This window comes from Lygodium microphyllum, chromosome 8 (assembly GCF_053477565.2).
Source record: "Lygodium microphyllum isolate KBCC chromosome 8, Lygodium_microphyllum_v1.1.10, whole genome shotgun sequence".
NCBI classification, from domain to species: Eukaryota; Viridiplantae; Streptophyta; class Polypodiopsida; order Schizaeales; family Lygodiaceae; genus Lygodium; species Lygodium microphyllum.
This window is the reverse complement of record NC_141142.1, coordinates 887,437-911,731: the sequence shown is the minus strand read 5'-3', so window position 1 is coordinate 911,731 and position 24,295 is coordinate 887,437. Positions and strand designations below refer to the sequence as shown.

The 24,295-nt window shown below is 41.8% G+C and overlaps 1 protein-coding gene across 2 annotated transcripts in view; it reads left to right on the top strand.

Moving 5' to 3' along the window:
• The window catches only part of LOC148031885 (pentatricopeptide repeat-containing protein At2g03380, mitochondrial-like), a 31,062-nt gene extending 9,349 nt beyond the window's left edge, over positions 1 to 21,713 (top strand). Inside the window, exon 3 of one of the 2 annotated variants that reach the window (XR_015691537.1) lies at positions 20,807 to 21,713. The gene's annotated coding sequence lies outside the window, so the exon portion shown is untranslated. The remainder of the gene's footprint in view (positions 1 to 20,806) is intronic. The other variant, XR_015691538.1, reaches the window with a different exon arrangement.
• The last annotated feature ends 2,582 nt before the right edge of the window (positions 21,714 to 24,295 follow it).

The window sequence follows — 24,295 nt, the reverse complement described above, 5'->3', positions numbered from 1 at the left end:
CATACAACAGTGAGTCACTGGCTGCGTGGGCACTGGCACTGGCTCCTCTCTCCACAGAGTCTGCAGATGGTGAAGATGAAGTGACTGACTGAGGAGGAGCCACTGAGTATAAATAGGCTGAAAAAGTGGGGAGCAATAATGCTGGTCGGATAGCATTAAAGCTGGCCGACTGGTGCATAAAATGCCCCAATGGCATAAAATGCCATACCAGAAAAATACCTAATAAAAATGCCCAGTCCAGATCAAGCTCAGACTCACACATGAGTTGACAAATACTCTGCTAACACTTGATCCCCTCAGCTTCCTATACTCTCAGCCTCACTAAGTGCATAAGATAGTCCATCATCTTCATCTGTTACCTCTTGCCTCCATAGTCAAACCAGACCCACCTCTGATGGAGGACTTGGGGAGGACAAAGGAGACTATATCAGCTCCTGCTTTCTTCTGGACTCTTCCCCACATCAGGGTGCAACTCCTTGTCATGTCTGCCCCCAACATTGTCCACGACTGAGCCCGGCATTGCGTGGTTTCCAAAACAGGCACAATTTTTTGACAGCGCGGAATCCGCACTACTGTGCACGTAGCAGGCGACGTGATCCCAACAACCATCTTGGGGCTTTGATAGCCCCCCTAGTGGGCTATCCTCATCTACAAGGGTTCCTGGAAATTTGCCCTACAGAAAGAGATCTCTGACAAACCCTAACTGTGTATCCTATGGAATCCATAGCCAGTAAGCTCTAAGCTTGGCATTTTTCACTTTGAGCTTTATTGAACAGTGATTCTAATCACTAAAGCATCTTCTTTGAAGCTTGTTTGAAATCTAAAAGCTCTCGGACATGCTCGATGGACATCAGTAAGTGCATTGGGAAGCCGACTCTCAACCAGCTTTCATTCAAGCATTTCACTAAGCTTGACATTAGTGTTTCTAAACACTAATCATTAATCATCTAATCATTTGCTTGCTGGGTATTTACTAAAATCTAGTGAGTGTTATTTCTCTTCGTATATTGTTGTAAGGTTATGTGTACAATTATAAACACATAGACCATCATACACTAGAAGTGTATTGCTTATCTTGAGTGACTTTGTTTCAAGTACACTAGTCAATGAAATCAAAAGGATGAGTGTCATTGTACTCTCCTCGGAATCATCAGCAACAAGCATTGAGATCATAGACCAACCTTGTCCAACACAAGCTTCATCCACTAAGCCATACCACAAGGAGGAGCCTGAAGTCCAGTCTAGGTTTACTTCATTAAAACCTAAAAAGACTATTAAACCTTGGAAGAAGATTGCACATAAGAAAGGACCACCACAGTTATACCTTAAAATATTACATCTGTATGATTTTCAGCCTTTCTCTTCATTGCAACTTTGATTTCAAATTGTCTGATTTGCTTCCGCATTCAGTGAAAAATTCGTAAGGGACTAGACACTGCCCTTGCCCTAACAAGTGGTAAGACCTTCCCAATGGCCACAACATATGTTGATGTCCGTCCTCAAATTTGAAAGTTTGATGGCAAAGATTTCCACCCATGGCAGGTACTTATAAAATACAAAATGATGGAGAGAGGGTATTGGCCTCTCATTCAAGGCACTAGAGTTGTAAACTCTGCAAATCTGGTTGATATAGAGGATAACCAACGTGCTCAAGCAATCATAATGTTACACTTAGATGAGTCCCTAATTCATCATGTTGATCAACTAAACACTGTTAAAGAAAAATGGGATGAGCTTGAAAAGCTCTATGAAGCCACTGGTAAAAATACTAAAATCTTCCTTAAAATTGAATTCTTTAGCTTAGAATATAAATAAGGAGAAGATTTGGGAAAATTCATCTCTCACATGAAGGGACTTATGGCACAGCTTGCCTCTGTACAAGCTCCAATACATGAAGAAGATGCTATTGCTATTCTCCTAAAAGCTGTAAAACAGGTGTTTCCTACTCTTGTAACCACTCTCACCAACATTCCAGATCCTACATTGGCAAGTACCATTCAATCCTGTTTGGATGAAGAAAAGAGGAACCACAAAGAAAGCAGCAACGGTCAGGCATCTTCAACTTCCCGTGATCAAGTATTGATACATACAACTCTCACTAGATGTTCTTTCTGTAAGAAAAAAGGACATTTTGTAAACAACTGTGGGAAGAAGTATCCCGAGAAAATGAAATGTAACAAATGCAAGAAGACAGGGCATATCACTAGTAAATGCCCCAACACTCTTGATGTACCCAAAGAATTGGTGGCCAACTATGCCTCCAATCCATCTGAAGATCGACTGTTTTGACTCTTTAAATCATCTACCTAAAACACTCTTGTAAGCGTGATTTATAAAGGCATCCCAAGAAGGGGGGGACATCTTACATGCCTTGTAACCCAATGCCACCCTGGCATTGAGGGGGGGTGTTAGAAGATAGGCATAGGAACCCACTATAAGTAAGGGAGTATGAGGGTAGATGGGTGTGAATAGCCCTAGGGGCAGGGGAAACCCTAACCCTAGCATGGCAGAGGCTATATAAACAGCTTGTGGGTCACTATCAATAGTGGGATAGAGTGTAGCCAAGTTGTACCTTGAGGAACTTATTAAACAAGAACTTGTTCTTGTAGTTGAGTCTCTTTCTCCCTCTTGTGCACACATTCCAATGCTGCAACTCTGCTTTCTAACAGGCCCAACGAGGAGGAGGCTGAATCTCGCCTCGGCGCTATCCATTTGCTGAAGTTTTTGGAAGGTCCACCATCAATGGAGGACCAATTGGTGAATCCGGTGGCTGGGTAGTAGGCTCCTCATCCGAAGAAGAGTCCTCAAGAGACACAGGCTCGAGAGGAACAGTCGTTGGGGCCTAGCTATCACCGGGATCTCTAAGTACAGGGTGATCCTCACTCCCCTTTGGGGCTGGAACCTCCACGAACCGAACATCATGGCTCGTGTAGACATCCCACTTAACAGGATCATACAATCGGTAGCCTTGAGATTGCGAGCTATAGCCCACAAACACCTGTCATCTGGAAGCCGCTTCAAATTTGTCACGTTGTGTCTTCGGGATGTGAACATAAGAATCACACCCAAAAACCTTGAAATGAGAAACATCGGGCTTTGATCCAAAGTATGCCTCAAAAGGAGTCATACCAACAATAGCAGAAGTAGGGGAATGATTAAGGATGTGAATTGAAGTAGCCACAATCTCAGCCCATAGACACTGAGGTGTCTAACGATGCTCCATCATAGTACGGGCCATCTGGATCACATTATGATTCTTTTGCTCCAAAATGCCATTCTCCTAAGAGGTGTTTGTATTGGGAAACTCCTGGTGTATGCCACGATCTGCACAAAACGAGTAAACTCATTAGAAACAAATTCTCCGCCCTTATCCAATCATAAGGTCTTTAGCTTCTGCCCCGATTGGTTCTCCTCAAAGATCAACCAACCCTTGAAGTTGGAGAAAGCTTCCGACTTTAGCTTCAAGAAATAGGCTTATGTCATCCTATTGTAATCGTAAGGTCTTTAGCTTTTACCTCGATTGGTTCTCCTCAAAGATCAACCAATCCTTGAAGTTGGAGAAAGCTTCCGACTTTAGCTTCAAGAAATAGGCCCATGTCATCCTATTGTAATCATCTACAATGAGCATGAAATACAAACTCCCTCGAAGGGATTCTGCCTCATCGGTCCACAAAGATCGGTGGAAACAAGCTCCAAGGGTGCTAAAGACCATCTCGAAGCCTTGCTGGGAACAACATCACGAGTTTGCTTTCCACGGATGCAGGATACACAAGGCTATTGACTCACCACAATATCTGGTATACCTTGAACAAATTGGTCCTTAGACGCCTTTCGAAGGTATTCATAATTGAGGTGACCAAACCGAGCATGCCAAAGCTTGGACTGAGTTTGGGAGGTAAGAAGAGGAGAAGTCAAGGCAGAAGAAGACTGTAACTTGTAGACTCCATTCTTCTCATAAATTGAAGAAAGAACCGCTCTTGATCAAGAATCTGAAAAGAATCCACATCCAATTCGACCAAGAGGCCAAGGGCACAAATCTTGTGCACTGAGAGAAGATGATACCCCAAAGCCGGCACACGCTCATCTGGAATAAGATGCATGTTGCCGCGTTCCTGAATAGGAATAGATGAACTATCTCCAATAAGAATCTGACCATGAAAAGGCCGCAAATGAGTAACACTTGTTGAAGAAGGAGTCGTGTGCCTAGAGGCACCACTGTCAACAATCCACTCCCGAGTAAATGGGGCGGTCAATGCAGCACGAGAAGTCGGCAGGGTCGAATCCTCAACCACCTCCAAATGGAGGAAAGCAGCCGATGAGGAAGCAGCCACCGCTTCGGAATCCTTTGAAGATTTCTCCTTCTTCTCCTTCTCCTTCTCCTTCTTCTCCTTGTCGGGGCAGTCCTTCTAGTGACCTGTTTAGCCACAAACATGACAAGTAGACTCCTTGTTATTGCCCTTCTTAGATTTATCTTCCTTATTCTTCTTTTGGTCCTTCCCTTTCTTCTGAGAGGATTGACCAACCAAAGCTTCATATTTCGAAGCATTGGTTCCTTTCAGTTGCTCATCTTGGTCCAAGACCATAGGAACCAACTCTTTCCACCGAAGAGTCTCAGATTGCCCTGAAGCAATCAAGGCGGAATAAAAACCAATGAAGCGAGGCGGTAACTGTGAAAGGAGAACATCGCCATGTCTTCAGAAGTGATCACCTTCCTTGTGTTTTGAATCTTCATCTGAAGCTGCCTTAGCTTGTTGATATGCTTCCACATGGATGATGACTTGTTGACACTCATAGGCATCATTTGCACTTCCAAAGAAACTCGCTTCATGACGGTCATCCGATTATACTTTTGATCCAACTCCAACCATATCTCCCTAGCCACCATCAAATGTTCTATATGAGAGATAACAACTGTAGTACATGAGAGAAATAAAAACAAGCGAATGCGAGCATTGAGTTTATCCCAATGTGCCTGAGCCTTTGCCAACTCCGCCTTCTCATTGGAAGAGAGTCTGGACTTGTCGTGCGAAGGACGATTGATAGCCTCCGTAACCCGCTTTGTCAATTCATAAGACTCCAATATGGCAAGCATCATGACCCGCCAGATGCGATAGTTCTCACCATCAAGTTTTTGATTTGAAGGAAGAGCCAGTAGGACGGGCACCTTCTGGTCCATGATCGTGTGAAACTGTGTCTCGGCCTCAGAAGACATCTTCACCTACAATGCCTGGACAAGACACAAAAAGCAGCCCCCTCTAATTGTGAAAGTACACCTTGCTAGGGCTGAGATTTACTCGTTCGGTTCCTTCTTTACCTGTCAGAGGTGATGAAAAGGTAGTGGTAAATTTGTATTTTCAGTTTATGTGAATTCTTATCTTGCTGTGACTAGTGCTTGATTAGGTTAATTACCACCTTGCCCAAGAAGGAAGCTGGTCTCATGGTATTTTCAGTTTATGTGAATTCTTATCTTGCAGTGACTAGTGCTTGATTAGGTTAATTACCACCTTGCCCAAGAAGGAAGCTGGTCTCATGGTTCCATTGCTAGAATACCATCAACTTCCTTGAATTGGTGGGCCCAAAGCACTTGATTGGAGGTTAGAAGCTTTGCTCTAGTGGTTAAATTGTGTTTAGCTTAGTAATTTTCTTATAGTGAGGTGGGATCAAGTAGGGATGATGCATCTCGATTTGAAAATTCTCATAATGAAGGGGCAAATGCAATGCCTAATCTTGGAACCAGCTCATAGCATGGACAAAAAGAATAAAATGTGGGTGTTGATCAAGTAGGGATGATGCATCTCGATTTGAAAATTCTCATAATGAAGGGGCAAATGCAATGCCTAATCTTGGAACCAGCTCATAGCATGGACAAAAAGAATAAAATGTGGGTGTTGATCAAGAACCGGATTCTTCTAGGCCACAAGATGCTAATGACTAGCAAGGAAGTGAAGAATATAGTGAGTTAAAGGCTTGGTTAAGGGCAGTAGCTGACATCTTTGCCCAATTGGCTAAGGATACATAGTTTGAGAAATTTTTGAATTCTCCAAAGAAGAAGAGCAAGGGCAAGAAGAAGATACCACCCTCAAAGGCTTTGGGACAGCAAGAAGCTCCCAAAGAGCAAGCATTGCAGCTTCAAGATGCACCAAATGTTGGTGATGAGCAAAAGCAATTTGTGCTAGTGGGTCTAAATACACAAATGCAAGGCGATCTTGGTAGTACCAATCCAATGGGTTTTTGGACAGCAAGGCATGCATGCGAGTATTTTGTACACTCTTACATTCATTTACAGTATTGATCCATTCACTTCAAAGTTCTCTTCTTTCTTTGTTTGTGTTCGTGTTTTTGTGTTTTGAGTTGTGAGTTTTGCATTTTTTGTTTAGTTCTTGAGTCTTTGTGTTTTAATCGTGGTTATATGTTTTGTGTTCTCTTAGTGTAAAACCTAGCATGTCTTCACACTTGGTGTTTATGGGGTTCAAGGAACGAGTGCTAGTCATGCAAATGTCTCTTATGGTGTTGGTCACAATGCAAATGCAGCAAGCGCACCCTTTTTGCAGCATCCAATTTATGATCAATTGACTCCCAAAGGGACAACAAAGGACTACGATAAGGATGGAAAAGGGGTGAAGTTTGAGGCCTTTAGTGGTGCACAAGATAGGGTGAAAGTTGTGACTTTCATTCAGTAGTTTGATGGAGTCTATTCGAGAGGCAACTTCATTGAATCCTCAAAGATTAAAAAGGCAACCACTTTCTTAAAGGGAAATGCATTGTAGTGGTGGTCTGTACTCTTAATGTAAGGTAAAGCACTGTCAACATGGATATGGGTACAATTTAAGCAAATGTTTGCTTCAAATTGGTTAACAAGTACTTTTGAGGTGGACACTATGACAACTTGGAATAAGCTAAATACAACTCAATGCAAGAATTTGGAGCAGTATAATAAGAAGTTTTGGGATGCATTGCTGTCTGTGGCTTCTTATCATCTAGGTTCTCTTCACGAGCAAGTTGAGAAGTATGCATGTGGGGTATCAAAAGGAATCGTGGATTTTAGCATTAAATCCACTATATCTAGTATGTCACAGCTCATAGAAACAACTAGTACAACAAGTCCTATGTTGCATGGGAAGGATTCGGGCTTCCAAGTCATGGATGAGAAGGTGAATAAGAAGTTTTCAAAGGCTAAGAAAAGGGAAGATCTGAAAATCAGGTTGAAAAGAAGCCACAACAGCAAGGGTTAGAAAATGGTTGCATAATGTAGGGAATTAATGGCTACAAATAACTATTTTGTTTGTGAACAGGAGGGTCACATGGCAAAGAATTGTCTCAATAGGCAAGAAGTTGAAAGATCTGAAAACCAGGGAGATCCCAAGGGAAAGAAGTTTGGTGCTCGATGTGGTTAGTGATCAGCCTAATGATGATGCTATTAAGCTAAATAGGGCAGAAGAAAAATCAGAGATTAGTATGCATTGATCTTTTTTGATGATGGGGTATGAGCCAACTTTATCTCCACAAACATGGCAGCCCCAGGGTTGTCTCCGTACATAGTACGGACTGATCCGTATGGTACGATCCATACAGTACAGTATGTATCCATACAACTTAGTATGAAAAAATAAGCTTTTTTTGGCCACTCTCCTTCAAGCCCGCAATTTTCTTTTTTTCTTTCTCCTCTCTTTTTTTTTCTTCTTTCTGTCTTATTTCTCTCCCCCAAGCCTCTCTCTCTCTCAACCATAGCTGCACTAGTACCAGGTACGAAAGGTTTCATACTATACCATACTTTAGGTACCGTACCTTACGTATTAGTACCATAAGGTACCAACTTAATGGATACATCTTTCCCGTTCGAACTGCACTTTGGGACTTGCTAAATGCTCCTTATATTAATATGATTCTCCCATGAGATTAGGCTATTTGAGATTCAAACAATTTCTCTCAACCTTCTCTCTCTCAAGCCCACACTTCTCTTATTTGTACAATTATGTATGTATGATGTATCCACTCCCATCTATATAGTTGTAAGTTGTAGGTAGCAGTAGTGCATGTTGCACATGCAACATTAGGTTTTGGCATGTTACTCTCAAGTACTCATCTTATATACTCTAATAGCATTGCTATTTAGACTTGAAATATCTATTCTATTATCTTTAGTCCAAAATAATTAAGTTATTATTTTTTCGTACTAATATCGTAACGTACCTTATAAAATCTTAAGGTACCATTTAGTACCGTATTTTATCGTACCGTACCTTTCGTACCTGACAACTACGGGCAGCCCATCTAGGCATTAGAGAGGATGAGATGGAATCCATGGGAGAAATTGGTATGGTATGCAAAGGCCATGCAAAACCTGTCACAACAGTCATTGGGAAGCTTTGCTTGCATGTACATGGATGTGTGGATAACAAAGATTTTCTCATTGCATTGCTTGGGGATTATGATGCATTGCTTGGTATGCCTTGGTGCCATCGCGTACATGCAATCATTGACTCACGTGCTAAAGTGATCACAATTCAGTAGAAGAGCAAGGTGCATATCTTGGATGTAAAATTGAAAGGGGAATCTGTTTTTGTTGTATTGGTTGTTGCCATTTCTAAAGTAATGAAAAATTACATTTCAGCGTACTTAGTTTTCATTAAGGATAAGATTGACAATGAAAATGGTGGAAATATGTCTAAATTAGAAAAGGATTGCATTTCATTTCTGAAAATGTATATGACTGCTTTTCCCAATCACTTCCAAGGCAACTACCGCCTGAAAGACTTGAAGATCATGATATAGATCTATTTCCTAGAAGTAGCTCTCCTAATAAGCCATCTTATAGGGTAAATGCAGCTAGTAGGAAATAAATGAGTTAGGTGAATGAGCTATTAGAAAAGGTTTGATTCAGCCTAGCTTATCTCCATTTTGTTCTCTAGTATTTTTGGTACAAAAAAAGGATGGTTCATGGCGTATGTGCATTAACTATCATGCCTTGAATAAAATTATGATAAAGGATCGATTCTTGATCCCTTAGATTGATGATGTTTTGGATAGTTTGCATGGGCTAGCAATTTTCGGCTGTATTGATTCAAAAAGTGGATGTCATTAGATTCACATTAGATTGGAGGATGTCCCAATGATAGCTTTTAGGACATCTTTTGGGTTATATAAGTTTCTGCTCATGCCTTTTGGGCATTTGTAGGCTCCTTTAATGATATGATTGTCTTCGGAAAGAATGAGACAAAAGCATAGGAAGCATTTGGACACTCTGTTCAATGAGTTACGTAAGCACAGACTAGTCATAAATGACAAGAAAAGTGATTTTTCCTTGTATGAGATCCACTTTTTGGGGCACATTGTGTCGGCTGATGGTATTTGAATGGATCCTACAAAGGTTGAGGCAATACGCATATGGCTGCCCTTGAAGAATGTGCATGAGATCCATAGTTTCATGGGTCTATGCTTCTACTAAAAGCAGTATGTGTGCAACTTTGCTAAAATTGCATCTCCATTGCATGCTTTGCAAAAGAAGTGTATATCTTTTAAGTGGATAGTAGTGGAAATTTCAGCATTTGAGAAATTGAAAGAAAAGATGACTTCAGATCTTGTGCTTGTGTCACCCAAAAATTTCAGCATTTGAGAAATTGAAAGAAAAGATGACTTCAGATCTTGTGCTTGTGTCACCCAATCTAAGGAAGTCATTTGTTGTTTAGTGTGATATACGTGGAAACAACATAGGGGCTATTTTAATGTAGGATGGCCAACTTGTGGCATATGAGAGTTGTGTTTTCCATGGTACAGAGAGGAATTTGCAAGTTTATGATAAATAATTGCTTGCTATAATTCATGCACTTTTTGTGAGAGCATGCAATGGAAGAAGAACACGAACACAGAGAGACAGGAAGAGAGAGATAGCAAGAGAAGAAAGAAAGAAATCTACTATGATTGAAGATGAATGCTGAATACAATAGTGTGGATTAATTAGTCCTTGCATGCAGAAGGTTCTTAGCTAGAGCTATGGTACTCTAGTTGTCCACACATAGCTGAGTGGGTCCTATTTAGGGAAAGTCAATCTTCATCAATATACGGTAGAGCCACAGACAGAGCCACATTGCTTCCATAACAATTGTAACAAAGGGTGTGGTACTTTGCCTCTGTAGAAGAAAGTGCCACAGTAGCATAAAGACTTCTCCATACATGATCTTGTAGGATGGAGTCCCTTGGAGATAGCATAGAACATGCAAAACAGCTCTCCAATGAGTCTAAGTAGGAGTCTTCATGAAAGAAGATAGCAAAGCCACCACAAAAGAGATGTCTGGTTGAGTGTGAATTAGCTATATCAAAGAGTCAACAAGGCACTTGTAATGGGTAGCATGTGGAAGGGGATCACATGTCGCCAATAACTTGGACTTGGGGTCTATGGGGCAAGAAATAGGTTGATAGTCGGCCATACCAAGCTCGGATAGTAACTCGAAGATGTACCTGTGTTGGGACATGAAGATGCCCTGTGCCATCTAATAAATCTCCAAACCAAGAAAGAAGTGGAGGATCCCAAGATCTGTCATATATCGAACTCTTGTCGCAAGATCTTCGGAGTTTGATCAACTTCTTGTGAGTCACTCCCTGTGATAATAAGGTCATCAACTTGCAACATGACCAACACACGTCACCCTCAATCTTTTAATTGTTGGAAAATGGCAGCCAGCTATGGTGAGAGAGAGGAGAGACAATGACAGCAAGAGAGTGAGCTGAAGCAAAAAGAAAAGAGTGTACTTGCTAGAATGAAAGATAGAGTGAAAGTACAACTTATATTTAGGTCAAGGGTTGACCTAACCAGCCTTTCACCAACTAACTAGAGTTAGGTTTGTTTTACTCCAGAGCCTAGTGCCACTACTTTTATTTTCTAAGACACTAGGTGTACACACCTTACATTGACACTTTAATAAGTGTCCACACCACATAAATTTCATTGGGCGCTGCCCATAGAATCGGCAAATTCTAACACCCCCCTGCAGTGCCAATGTGATGAAGTACAAGGATGATCAATCACCAAAGGGTAACAAGTTTAAGGGCTTTCGAAAAGCCTCAAACTTCTCGTGTGGTAGTGTCTCAATGAAAATGTCTGCAACATTTTTCTGTGTGGGTACGTACATCAAGTTGATCTCTCCTGCATAGCATCTCTCTCTAACATAATGGTAATGCACCTCTATGTGTTTCGTGCAAGCATGAAACACAAGATTTCGTGCTAGTGCAATAGCACTGTGACTATCAGAAAGAATGGGTGTAGGACCCTCCAATGGTAAATGTAGATCAACCAACAATTTGCACAACCATACACATTCCACTGTATTGCCGTGAAGGCTGCCCTGTACTTAACCTCACAAGACGAGGTAGCCACTGTAGGTTGTTTCTTGCTTAGCCATGAAAAGCATGAACGGCCTAAAAAGAAATAGTGTCCACTAGTAGACTGCCTAGTGTCTGCATCACCAGCCCAATTTGAATCACTGTAAGCCTGTAAGTGCAAGTCTCCCCCCTAGGAACTAATAATGCATGTGATCGAGTACCTTGCAAATATCTGAAGATCTGCTTAACAGCTTGCCAATGTGTGGTCCGTGGGCTATGCATATACCTGCTCACTTGAGATACTGCATAGTGAATGTCAGGGCATGTGTTGCAAAGATAAATAAGACAGCCAACAACGTGGCTGCAAATTGCAACATCAGACATCTCTTTACCATCATGCATAGACATAGGAGTGCACATAGGTTTGCAATCTTGCATACTAAACCTATGTAATAGCTTATCCACATACTGTGACTGTGACATGATGATACCATGCTGATTTTGGGTGAATTGAATCCCCTAATAATAGTGTAGGTAGCCCATATTTGACATAGCAAATGCATGCTTTAATTCAGCCTTAAAATCTGCAATTTTTTCTTTTGTAAGTCCAGTGAGCAGCATGTCATCTACATAAAGAATGATAATCAGCAAGTCTCTTCCTCATTCTTAATGTATAGAGTGGGAGCAATTGGACTATTTTTGAACCCTTTGCTAGCCAAATAAGCATCGATTTTGGAGTACCATGTACGAGGAGTCTGTTTGAGACCATAAAGAGCTTTATGCAGCTTGCATACCATGTGCTCTTTCCCTTTAACCACAAATCCTGGAGGTTGTGACACATAAATATCCTCATGCAAATCCCCATTCAAGAATGCTGTCTTAATGTCCAATTGATGTACTTTCCAGCCATAATTTGCAGCCATAGCAATCACACATCTCACCGTACTCATACAGGATGTAGGAGCAAAAGTTTCTTCATAATCTATGTGCTTCTTCTGTGCATAGCCTTTTGCTACCAACCGTACTTTGTACCTGTCAATTGTGCCATCAGCCTTGCGTTTGAGTTTAAAAACCCATTTGGTGCCAATGGCCTTCTTGCTAGGTGGTAAATCCACAAGATCCCATGTAGAGTTAGTGGCAATAAAGTCTAACTTATCCCGCATGGTCTGCATAGGCTCATCATCATCCAATAGTGAGCTCATAAACACATGCTCATCACAATCTACTTCCATAAAATCAATCAAATGTGCCTCCCCTACATCATTTGCTGCAAAAAGGGTGCATTTGCTGTATTTACATCATGACCAAGCCCAAATGAAGCATTTGGATGACCAACAGTCATTCCTTGAGCCCCATAAGCATTCGGGGGTGTAGATGCATTACCCAACATTCCACTTTGTGCCCCAGGCATCAAGCCAATGCTACCATACATAGGGTTTTGCACATTTCCAGCCATACCCGAATACAATGGGCCTTGCACACCATGCATTGGCTGCTGCATACCATAGGGATTTGTGCCATTAATTCCTGTATGCGGCCCTTGGCCAACCATTGCATGAAAAATCGTACTACCACCAAAGTATCCTGGCTGCCCCATCATAGCATGCATGCCCAGCTGTTCAAAATCCATTGGATTGGCACTTTCATAATGGCCTTGCATTTGCATTCCTTGCCCCATAGGTACCAATTGTTGAGCTTCGTTGGCCTCTTTAGAAGCTTCAAGTGAAGGATTTGGCACTACCTTCGGTGCACCTTGCTGTCCCGAAGGTGTAGAAGTTGACTTCTTCTTCTTGCCCTTGTTGTCCTTCTTCGGAGCATTCAAAAATCGGGTGAATTGAGGATCCTTTGCCAATTTAGCAAAGAGATTTGCTGCTGTCCTCATCCGGTTCTTGAACCGGTCATCAAATTCCTCTTCACTTTGCTGGTCATCTACCTCATGACGGCTTGAAGGCCTTGCATCTTGCCCAATAGCAACATTTTCAGCTTGTTGTCCATCATGAGAGCCTTGTCCAAGATTAGGTATTGCATTTCCTTCATTCCCATGAGAATGTCCATACTGAGAGGCATCATCACTGCTTGATTCCATCTCACTGTATGAAGACATGTTGCTGTAATTTCTCAGCTGAGCACAAAAATTAGCACTAGCACAAAGCTTTGGCTTGCAATCAGGTGCCTTGGGCCCACCAAATCAAGAGATTTAATGTATCCTGACAATGGAACCATGAAACCAGCCTTCCTTCTTGGAATGGGTGGTGATAACCTGATTTAAGAGTTAATTATAGCAATAACTAAATGCACATAAAATGAAATACACACTTTACCATAACATTCTTGGACAGTAGACACCCTGTTGGCCCCGAAATTGGTGCCCCTTGTGGTATTTCTTTAGCTTTCATTCAATTGGAAGGAGTACAACTTGAGATTCTTCAATCTGCTCCTGCTAACCAATTGCTCTTGTTGTCATAAATGTCCAGCAAGCCTTTTGGGTCATTTACCCCTTGTTTCACCCAGGACTTCTTGTCCAATTTGACCCTTGGCTAGCCAAATGTTGCCCCAAATCAATTCGGGATGGGCTGGCTTCTGAAATCCCTTGATAATCTTCAATTATCAGCTGCTGATTTCAATCCCTTGAGCCTTCAATCTCTGGCACGGATCCCAAGGTGGTTGCTAAACCCTAATTTTTGCTGTGAAGCAGGGTTTACTGCAGAAATTACAGATCAGCCCACCAAAAATGGTTGAGATCTCCTCCGAATGGCTGAGAATTGCTGAGAATGGTTGAGCATAGGCTGAAGGAGACGAGAGAATGCTGTAGAGAGAAAATTTTGAGATTTGTTGCGAAGAACTGATCAAAGTCAGTTGTTGCCTTGCTGTACCAGCCCCAAACGGATGCACCGACAACAATAGGAGCATCAGAGACTGTGATCTTTAGGAGAAAGTGCATCGGCAGCAATTGTCAGCTTCCCAAGGTCAAGAATATGCAATCTCTATCACCAAAATGGTCTCCAATGGTTGGGAATTGGCTCCAAAAGCTGGCAGCAACAGTCCAACATCTCTTTCCAACAGCTCCAAAATGATAAAACGAGATTTCCCTCTCCCTTCAGCCCTATCACAACCATTTGCAGCAGTAATAGTGATTGTCCCAATGCCACATATATCATAACTGCTGCTGTTCGCACATGTAACACGCTTCCCAGCAAGGGCTGAATGCAAAGAGGTAAACAAACACTTTCTGGAAGTGATGTGCTTTGGCGTCCCATTGTCAAAATACCATGTTTGCTGCGTTTCAGTAGCATTAAATGCTAAATCAGCCATTGAAGAATCATAACTGCATGTGAGAAATGCATAGTCCTCCTCTACAAAGGTGGCTGAAGTATCATCATCAGTAGATTTGTGTAACGTGTCCACCTATTCCCTTTAGGACACGCCTTAGCAGTCCATTGGAAAGGAGATCTAGAAAGCTCCGCTCGGCACTCCCATGGAATGTTACGGGGTTTGCGATCTAGGACTTTCTGCGTCTGCCATGTAGCGGAAGTATTCTGGCCGTTCCTACTTAGGACCGACCTGAATCAGGGTTTCCCCTAATGGTCATTTCCTAAACGGCAACTAGCGTCGAACCCTGAACGAACTACTTTACACAGAAATGCCAGGGCCGAAGCGGATTGACGCTGCACTTGATTCAAGGAGAATGGGAAACGAGAGGGATGCAAAGCTCGACCTCTTTGCCATAAGGCATAGTTTCATTCCGTTCCCCTAAAACAGCGTAAACCGGGATTACTATAACCTAGACTCTAGGTCAGCACTCTTACTATTCATTTCCTTTAAGAAGATCTCCTTACTGTCCTTCATGATTGAGAAAAGTTTCCGGCCAACCGGGATCACCTATCCGTAGGACGGACCTATGGCCACATCCACCGCACTTTCCTTAGGTTGTTTTAGTTGTCTAATTACCTACCACATTTAGTTGGACATGCATGAAGCAACTTCCTTAATTAGCCCGTTAGGCACCGGTTCCTTCACATAATCTTAGCACTTGACATAGAAAAGCAGCGTCAAACAAGTTCCTTTTCAATAGGTTATCATATTTATCTTTGGAATACATTCATAAAGTCCAGCCCGTAGGTTTATCCATAATCCGCCCGAAGGCTATCCAGCAATCCACAGGGATTACTAATCCAAGATTCCGCCCGTAGACTAGTATGCGGGCCTCGAGATCCAATCTCGAGTCACGTTGGTCTCTTGTGTAGGGCCCGAAAGGCGAGGGATTTACAGCCAGAGCCCCCCCTGGCACCCAAGCGTCCTCCTGCTTCAAGTAGCGCTCAACGGAGAGACCTCACGCGGCGGGTTCGGTCCACCTTTCCGGCGCGGCTAACAACCCCCTTGGTTAGGGTCAGGCAGACAGTCGGGGGTAACTGAGGCTGCCTCTCCCTTCAGGCCTTCAACCTGAAGCATTAGATATCTTTTCATCCTTTAGTTCATTGAGCAAATAAAGCAAACAATGCTCTCTAAATTGTTACAAACATAATCATTTCCAGTGGTTGTTAATTGGCCAATTGCTAAGGAGTGAATCCTTCTCTCCGAATGCATCCAGCATTCGATCCGGGATCAATTGCGACTCGGCAAGATCCTCAAGGGTTTGTTTGTTAATCCTTATGTCCTTGGGTTAGGGCCGTACCCTACTAACCTAGCTTAACCAATACCTTAAGTTCTATTAACAGTAAATATGTTGCTCCAAATTATTGATTGGTCCTTTGTTTCCAAGCAAATATCTAATCCCCTTATCTTGGTCACTTTTCCCAAGAAATGTGCTATATTAGGATGACTACTCATCCTCTTGCAAGATAAACTTGCGCAAGAATCTGCCAATCTCATTCCGAGGAATTGGCCATTCTCTTGTAATCAAACCACAAGATCATGCGACGTTGCACAAGTGTCGCATCTAATCCATGGGACTATTTCACCCATCGAACGGTGTCTTCTAATCATGGAATCATGATTAGATAGGAAACAGGGTTAGGGTGTCTTCATATCCAATCCATTCCCGATTGCACTAGACCGATATCGTCGGTCCTAGGGGTTCCAACTCAATCCGAGTTTAATCTTTTTAACGAGTGATCTTTAGGGCAGAAACCCTAATTCGTTTCTTGCAAGTACGTCCAATTGTCCCTACATTCCGTGAATGTGGGCAGGGCTTTAGGGTATGAGAGTTTCGACTTGGCAATAAGTGCGACTAGGTCAAGTCCTTAACGTGCTAAACCCTGGTTAGCACTTGGAGTGAGTTGTATCGATTTAACCATCCTAAATGAATCCTTTGCGGTTTAGGTGTTTTGGGTAAACCAATTTACTTGTCTTATGACAAGGACGAATTATTCCTAAAGATATTGTCTTGGTCAAAGAGGGAAAAAACTAGTTGCATTACGTCGTAATTCATGTAAGCATGCGATTCATTTCCTCTAGATTCGCAATCCCTAACTTTTCTTGTTAAGACCAAGCACATGTTAAAATTCACATAACTTCCATTGATCCTACTAGGACATGCATTCACGACTCATGCTACTAAGCTTTTAAGGTTTTATGTTAAACAAACCATGTAACCTTTCCCTAACTTCATTTTTGAATGAAATATTCGTATGCTGATTGAGCATTATGCAACCTTTCCTAACTATTACATAGTTGAATGAGATTTATGCCAATTGACTAGAGTTAACCTACTTTATGCAGCACGATTGTTAGCAACTTTCTTAATGAATCAGTATGAAAAAAGATTTGTCTAATAATGCGACATGCGATTTAATCTTTCCATGCACAATCGAAGGTGTACTACAATAATCTCGACTTTGTAATGATAGTCATTAGTTGTTCTAGATTCGTTACTTTGCAATGCACAGAAGCAACTTGCTAAAAATACATAGACATCTTTCGTTCATTGAGTTACTTCCTTTAAAATAGCCAATGTATTTCAATCGCAAAAGTGTATCCTAATTCCATGAATTAACCATGCATAATTGCAATATTTCGACGTAAATCAAAAATAGGAAGAAAACGTGGACTTGTGGGTTCGGTGAAATATCCACATGAATATTAGGAGCTGATCCTCCTGCGGTTGCGCCTTGTGCCTTTTTAGGGGCCATCGTGAATTCGACCTTCTTGTCTTGGCCGTAGTCTTATGATCTTGGCCCGTCTTCCTCGTACGCGCAATTCCCTTTGAGGTACGGCTTCCTTGACCGAAGTACCGACTTGCGGAATTGGGCTTTGGAAGGTCTTAGGGTTCGGAGCTTGGGCCTTCTTTCTTTCGGAAAAAAGGGATTCGTGAGAGGGTTCTTGCAAAAGCCTTGCGGAAACGGAGGCTTGAGAGATTCTTCTCCTTGAAATTCCGGCTAGGAATGGTTTTATGGGCTTTGCGGAAATGGGGACTTATGAACTTCTCCTTCCTTTCATAGAAGTTTCGGGGATAAAGATCTTTGTGGAGAGGGAGTGTGGGGGGGAAAATTTAGAGATGGGTTTATGGGGGAAATCGAGTGGGAAGGGTTTAGAGAAACCCCTCTTCTTCTTACAAGAACCGGGGCTAGGGCCTTAGTAGCTTCCTTTGCTTCAAAGCCGGGATGGGCTTATTGAGAAACTAATGGGAAGGCTTTAGAACCGGGGGTAAAATGGGCTTATGGGGACTCCATGGGAAGGGGTTTTAAAAACCCGGGATAAAGTGGGCTTTACAGGGACTTGTGGTGGATGCAATGGGAAGGGGACTTAAAATCCCGGGGTCAAATGACTTTATGGGAAATCCACGGGAAGGGGGGCTTAGAGGAGCACCCTTAGAAGCTTCCAAGAAGCTTCTGGGGGCATGTGATGGCCATGTGGAAGAAAAAGGGAATTAAGGACTACGTGGACGAGGAGGATTTTGGAGGCCTTGATGGCGGGCAGGAGGTGAAATGGCGGCAGCAAATCGGTTTGGTAGCTGGCGGCGGCGTGTCACTGGCGTCTTGGAGGCTGGATGGCAGCTTCTGGCGATGGCAGCGGCAGTGTTCAACTCGGCTGGCGGCTCCCTCTCCTCCTCACGGTGTAGCAACACGTCGTTCTATTACTCCTTCCTCCACTCACTCAAGCATAGTCTCCACAGTTTGGCATAGCCTCCTTCTCTCACGGCTACCTTCCACCCCCTTAGGGGCGGTATTTATAGTCTGGGGGGAGAGAGGACCTCCCCCCTACGTGGCCCCTCGCATGGCGTCTTCCCCTTCACCTCTCAGTTTCCCATTATAGCCCATCCCCTTCCCTCAGCCACGCTTCAGTTGGGGGAAGGTAATTAAAAAAATTTGCAATAAATCTAATATTATCCTCTTGACCTCCTCCCAAGAGGGAGTTCACCTGTGGTTATGCGGGTTTTTAACTTTGGTCCCGATTTGCCAATGGAGAGGTCATGATTCCTCGGTATGGTTTATAGATTGCACTGCCGGTAACTCCAATGCCGGAATTGACCTTTGCATGAGTTTCATGCGGGGTGTGGAAAGTCAGACTAGTAATATTTTTCAATGGAAATATTACAATTTGCTAGCTGATGTTTCTTGGACAGCCAAAGCGGAGTTCTTTTTCTTCTCTTTGGCCAATCTCTTTTTGCATTCATCGATATAGTGACCGGGCTTTTTGCAATAATGGCATTTCCCCCTTTTTTTAGTCTTTTCTGTGTCTTGGACAACCTTATTTGATGGCTGTCCAGCATCATCCTTTTACTGGTTTTTTACATTTTGTTGGACTTTTCCTTTGCCTTTGAACTTGGAAAGCATAAACATCAAAGAGGTGTGGAAACCAATATATGACTTTGGAAGAGAGTTCAGTGTGATGTTTACCAATTTAGCATCCTGAATGACCTCATCAACGTTGAGTAGTTGCTCACGTAAATCCTGTACGTGAGTAAGGTGCTCTGTCATGCTATCACCTTCATCCATGATCACATTGGCCAACTCTCTGCGGAGATAGGATATCTTGGCCTCAACATGGCACGCCCTCCCTCCTCCGAATAGTGGACATACAAGCTATAGGTGCAAAGGTCTCAAACCAATCCAAGTTGGCGTGTTGAGAAAATCCCTTGGCAACAAGCCTTGCCTTATACTTGTCCAAGGAACCATCAACAAAATAGTTGGCCTTATAGACCCATTTGACACCAATCACCTTTTGCTTCTTGCTCCCAAGTTTGGTTCTGCTCGATATAGAATTGGGCTTAGCTTGCCTAACACTATGTGCAAGAGACTCAATAACTGTAGTAGACTCATGGTCTTGAAGAATTTGTGACATAAGGGCATAGTTCACACAAAGTGAACTATCCCACTGGGCCTGAATCCTGGCTAAGTTGCATGGGCCAAGAGGCGTCTTAGGGAACTGTGTCATCCTTGAATCTTGCATGAGCTGTTGATACCACCTAGGGATGGTGATAGGTTTAGCCTGCTACTTCCCTCAGTTGCCTTATGTCCCTGGTAGCCATGCTGTCCCCCATTTTCTTCAGCATTCAAATTATTGATTTGACTTATGACTTCTTGAAAATACTCCCTTGCTCGCAAGAGCTGCACCTGCTACTAATCTCTAAAAGCTTGGTTGTTGCACTACTGATCTGGCCCAGACTTCCTGGAGTGACCGTCTCTCATGTGGGCTAGTCAAGCATTGCTACATCTTGCAATGAGAAACTCTCTCTTTTTTCATTCCTCTTCTTTGACAATAGTAACATCCTGAACTTTCTGAAAAAAACAAAAGTTCTTCCACTCCAGAAGAGCTCAAATCCAAATCACGAGAGTACTTTTATACACTGTCAAAAAGCTTGCAAGAAGTATCGTACAGGCATGGCTAATGAGCAGTTCCTGCAGTTTCTGCCTGAAAGCTTCTAGCCTTACTTCAGCCACATACTCCTCCAGACTAGCATTTTCCCCTGCAGCAGTTTTATGATGGCAAATGAGTGTCCGCACTGACCAAACCTTTCCAATTGTTGTCTAACCAGACACTCGAATGTGTCAAAATACTGTTTCTTCTTCACAATCCATATCTGCATCTTGTCCTTGGCCTGGATTATCTACTTCCCCTTTTGTCCCCTCCACCTGAATTGCAATTTCCCTTCTACCCCTGACTCATTTAAATTTCACACTGACTACTCGTTAACAGATGCAACTGCCTGCTGCCTATTCCACATTGGCTATACTCGTAATCAATCTTGTCATTCCCTGTAGGTAGCACAAACAGCTCCAACCATGCTATCGCATTTCCTGAATAATACTCATGATCTTTGGTATTAAGCTTGCTCCAAAGTAGGAGTAATGCTTCTAAGCTACAACTCTTGATTTCATGGCTGTCATCTTGACCATTTCAGATAGACAGGCTGCTCAACACTCTTGCAATGAAGGGATGTAGTCTGAAGTAACCTTTTTGAGAGAAGATTCATCTTGTTTAAGCATGGAAACGATCACTCATGGATGAAAGGAAAAGAGTCTGAATAGTCTGAACTATTGTTTGCTTCTAGATCCCTTTTTTTTTTTGAAGATCTCAAGATTAGGCCTGCCAATGACAAAGAAGTCTAGACCTATGCATGAAATGGAATGGCCTCCATCAGCAACCCAGTAACTTGCTACACAACATACAGAGATCCAGAGTCTTTTGACTGAGAATCAAAGGTTGGCTGCCACTCATGTTGCTCTTATACAAGAGCTAGCTGTAGCTTAGCAGGAAGTTCAAAGGTGGTAGCAATTGCTATCTGGAATTCAAGTGCAGCAGTTTAAAGCTTTAGCTGAGGAATCTGCAAAGATGGAAGCTGAACTTTGTGCTCTTGAACCCCTCAAAGTTGACCTACATAGGCTCAAGCGGAGGCTCATAAGCTCTTAGGTAGTCGCCAGGAGCTTGCAGCTCGAGTACAACAGTTAAATCAATAAATGTTGAAGGTTCACACTAATGCTAAGCAGGTTTTGACACTGAAAGGTGGGGTTGATGGTCTGCAGGTCTTATCAACATAGCTTTTACTTGGTCCAAGAACATCACTTATACAGATCTTATATGGCCTTCAAGATTGTTTGTCTTCTGTATCCTTCTCAGTTTAAACAACTGCTTGCTTGCTGTACCAGAATAGCTTTTACTTGGTCCAAGAATAGCACTACGGCTATACTCCAGTACTATTTCCCACCAGTCTGATGGCAAGCGTCCTTCTGCAACTTCTTCAATAACCTTGACCTCTCCTACTTCACCACTCTGTCTTCAGCAACTTCTCTCTCTCCGAGTGTTGTAGAGATTTTCTATATCATCCCCATTTTACCTGAATCTGCACTATCTGAATGTGAATTTTGTCTCAGAAATAGCATTCCTCTTCAAAATGTTCTTATGACTTTACACTCTTTCAATCAGCAAGGCGCTTGGATGTTAAAATGTAGGGTAAAGGGACCAATAGAATGTCATCTAACAATTCTCCATCATAATTTCATTTCCAAGTGAGTTGCATAAATGTTTTTTAATGGTCAAACTATTTATATTATATAGAGCTCAAAGAAAAAATATTAGGACATTTTGATATTTTTATCAAAAGTAACCTTAGTTACAAATGAAAGGTTCATAAAAGACAGACAATGAGGGGCCAATAGAGTGACACTCGAGGATGCATTACTTCAGGGTTTTACAAAATCTAAAATATAAAAAAAATTACATGGCTCAATTGTTTGACTCAAGCTCATTTGTAATTTTAAAAAATTCATATTATATTGTTAAGTGGCTAAAAAAGCCACATATTTCTTGTAAAATTGTCACTCAATTGGGGTGGGGTGTGTTTTTCTTTTGGAGGGCGTTACCTTATTGGCCCCTTTACCCTAATGGCAAGAGATCACTCTGCAAGATAGCTTTGATGATGTAGTTGCAGGTTCTGAAAGGTCTGAATAGTAGGTGGAAAGAAGTGAAGCCAATGCAATCTCGTGCAGATGGTACAACAGGCAGGTTCATAACCGAGTACCTATAGCTTGCAGATGACAAAATGAATTGTCCAGAAATAATCAACCGTTGAAGAGGAATAGTCATCAAATCTGCTCAAGTAGGCATTATAGCTTGATGAAGCTCTAGTATAGAGTACTTGAGCTCTAATGTTAAGCTCTCAAATCATAGCAATAATGCAGATTCAGATCAGAATCAGAATTCAACAGCAGTAATAGCCTGTTCTCGAGCCTTTCATGGACTGTTTGGTGGCTTCAAAGTTAAAGTGGTACTCCAAGTAACCCTTAGAATACAAGGATTGACAATACAGAGGATTGGAGTGGAGATATCGCCATGGAAGAGGGATCCAAGGTAAGCATCTTGCATGGGAGAAGAGAATAGACATAGGGAAGAGAATAGACCGCCAATGTTTTACCAGGAACCTCCAAAATCTCTTCAACTGTAGCCATGGCTAGCTATAGAAGTCTAGACTTGACACAACAACCAAGATTTGTAACTCCAGTTACTTGTCCAAGGAGATTGTTGTCACACTTGATTTAAAGAGAGTGAGAAACAAGGAAAGTGATGTACGTCAACTCCTCTATCCATAAGTATAGTCTCAACTTCGGCTCTCTAAAATGGCGTTAGTTGGAATCTAGTTTGACACACTAAGATAGTCAATATTCATTCCTTTCTAGCTTATCCTATTCTAGTGTTTCGATTTTTTTAAATGGGAGCTCTCAACTACTAACCAAGATCACCTTGACATAGGAAAGATCCGTCAAGAATCTAACCACTTGCTTCCCTTGGGGAGTGGTTTTAGTTTTCTAATTATCCTAACTCATTTTAGTTTAACATATAAAATTACCTTATTTAATTAACCCATTAAACAATGTTCATCTGAGTTAATCATGTACACAAATACAAGGAAAACGATTCTTTTGAAAAACAAAATATTTACTCAAATTTATTGGCTTTATTTTAATTACAATCATTATTCTAGTCCATATTAAGAGTCCACTTGAAGGCCAAAAATAAATCCACCAAGTCCACTCTCAACCAGTATCAAGGCCCTCTCTGAGATTCATCTTGGGCTTGTAAGGGTGTAAGTTAGTTCTAAAACACTCAAGGAATTACAACCATAGCCCCCTTGGCTCCTTTTGGTCTCCTAGCTAAATAACAAGTTTTTATGGAGAGACCTCTCGCGTGTGGTATTGATCCTAGCATCTAGAGTAATTAATCTGGCTCCATGGTAAAGAGCTAGCACAATTAACCTTAGGGGAGGTCTAGTGTGTAACCTAAGATTTAATCTATTTTAGATAACTTATTTCTTAGAGTCTACAAATAGTTCATGTGTTCCTTTCAATGAGACAGGTAGTATGATAAGTATATTGTGCATAAGTGTTTTTTCAAGTCCTGAGCTTACAAGCATAAGCTTTACTTGACTTTTAAGTCATGATTTTGATATTGGATCTTAGGCTTTGCCATGGAGATACCTTTTATTGGTCTATTTCATTTCCAATCTAAGTAGTAAGAATGAGGTGACGCTTCTATTTTGCCATCAAAGGGCTCCCTCTTTGAAAAATGCAAGAATAATCAAGTTATCTTTTTGTTTAAATTTCAAGATCTTAAAATATACGCACACATGTACACTATAGGTGGAAACCGCCTATCACTATCATCTTTATTCTTTACTACAATAAAATAATAAAGAGAAGGAATGACATACATTGCAGCTATTAGAGTTCCTTCACACTGGTCTTGCTCTCTTGATTTCAAACCTCCATAGCCATCTCTCTTGCTTCAACTTGTTTTCTTCTCTCTCTCTCTTCTTTTCAGCTGTTAATGTTTGAACACTTTCTAGAGGTTAGGGATACTACATATTAACAACCCAAGTGGTATTGTTACGTTGGTTAAAGCCAATGCAGCAATGAAACCGGATTCCATATCTTTACATTGAAACCAATTACTTGGCTAGCTACTATTTGGTCCATGGATTATAAAACTTTGGCTCGTTCCGATTTCAAGCAGGTTGAAAGTTAACCTTTTGGTCTCAGGTTCTTAT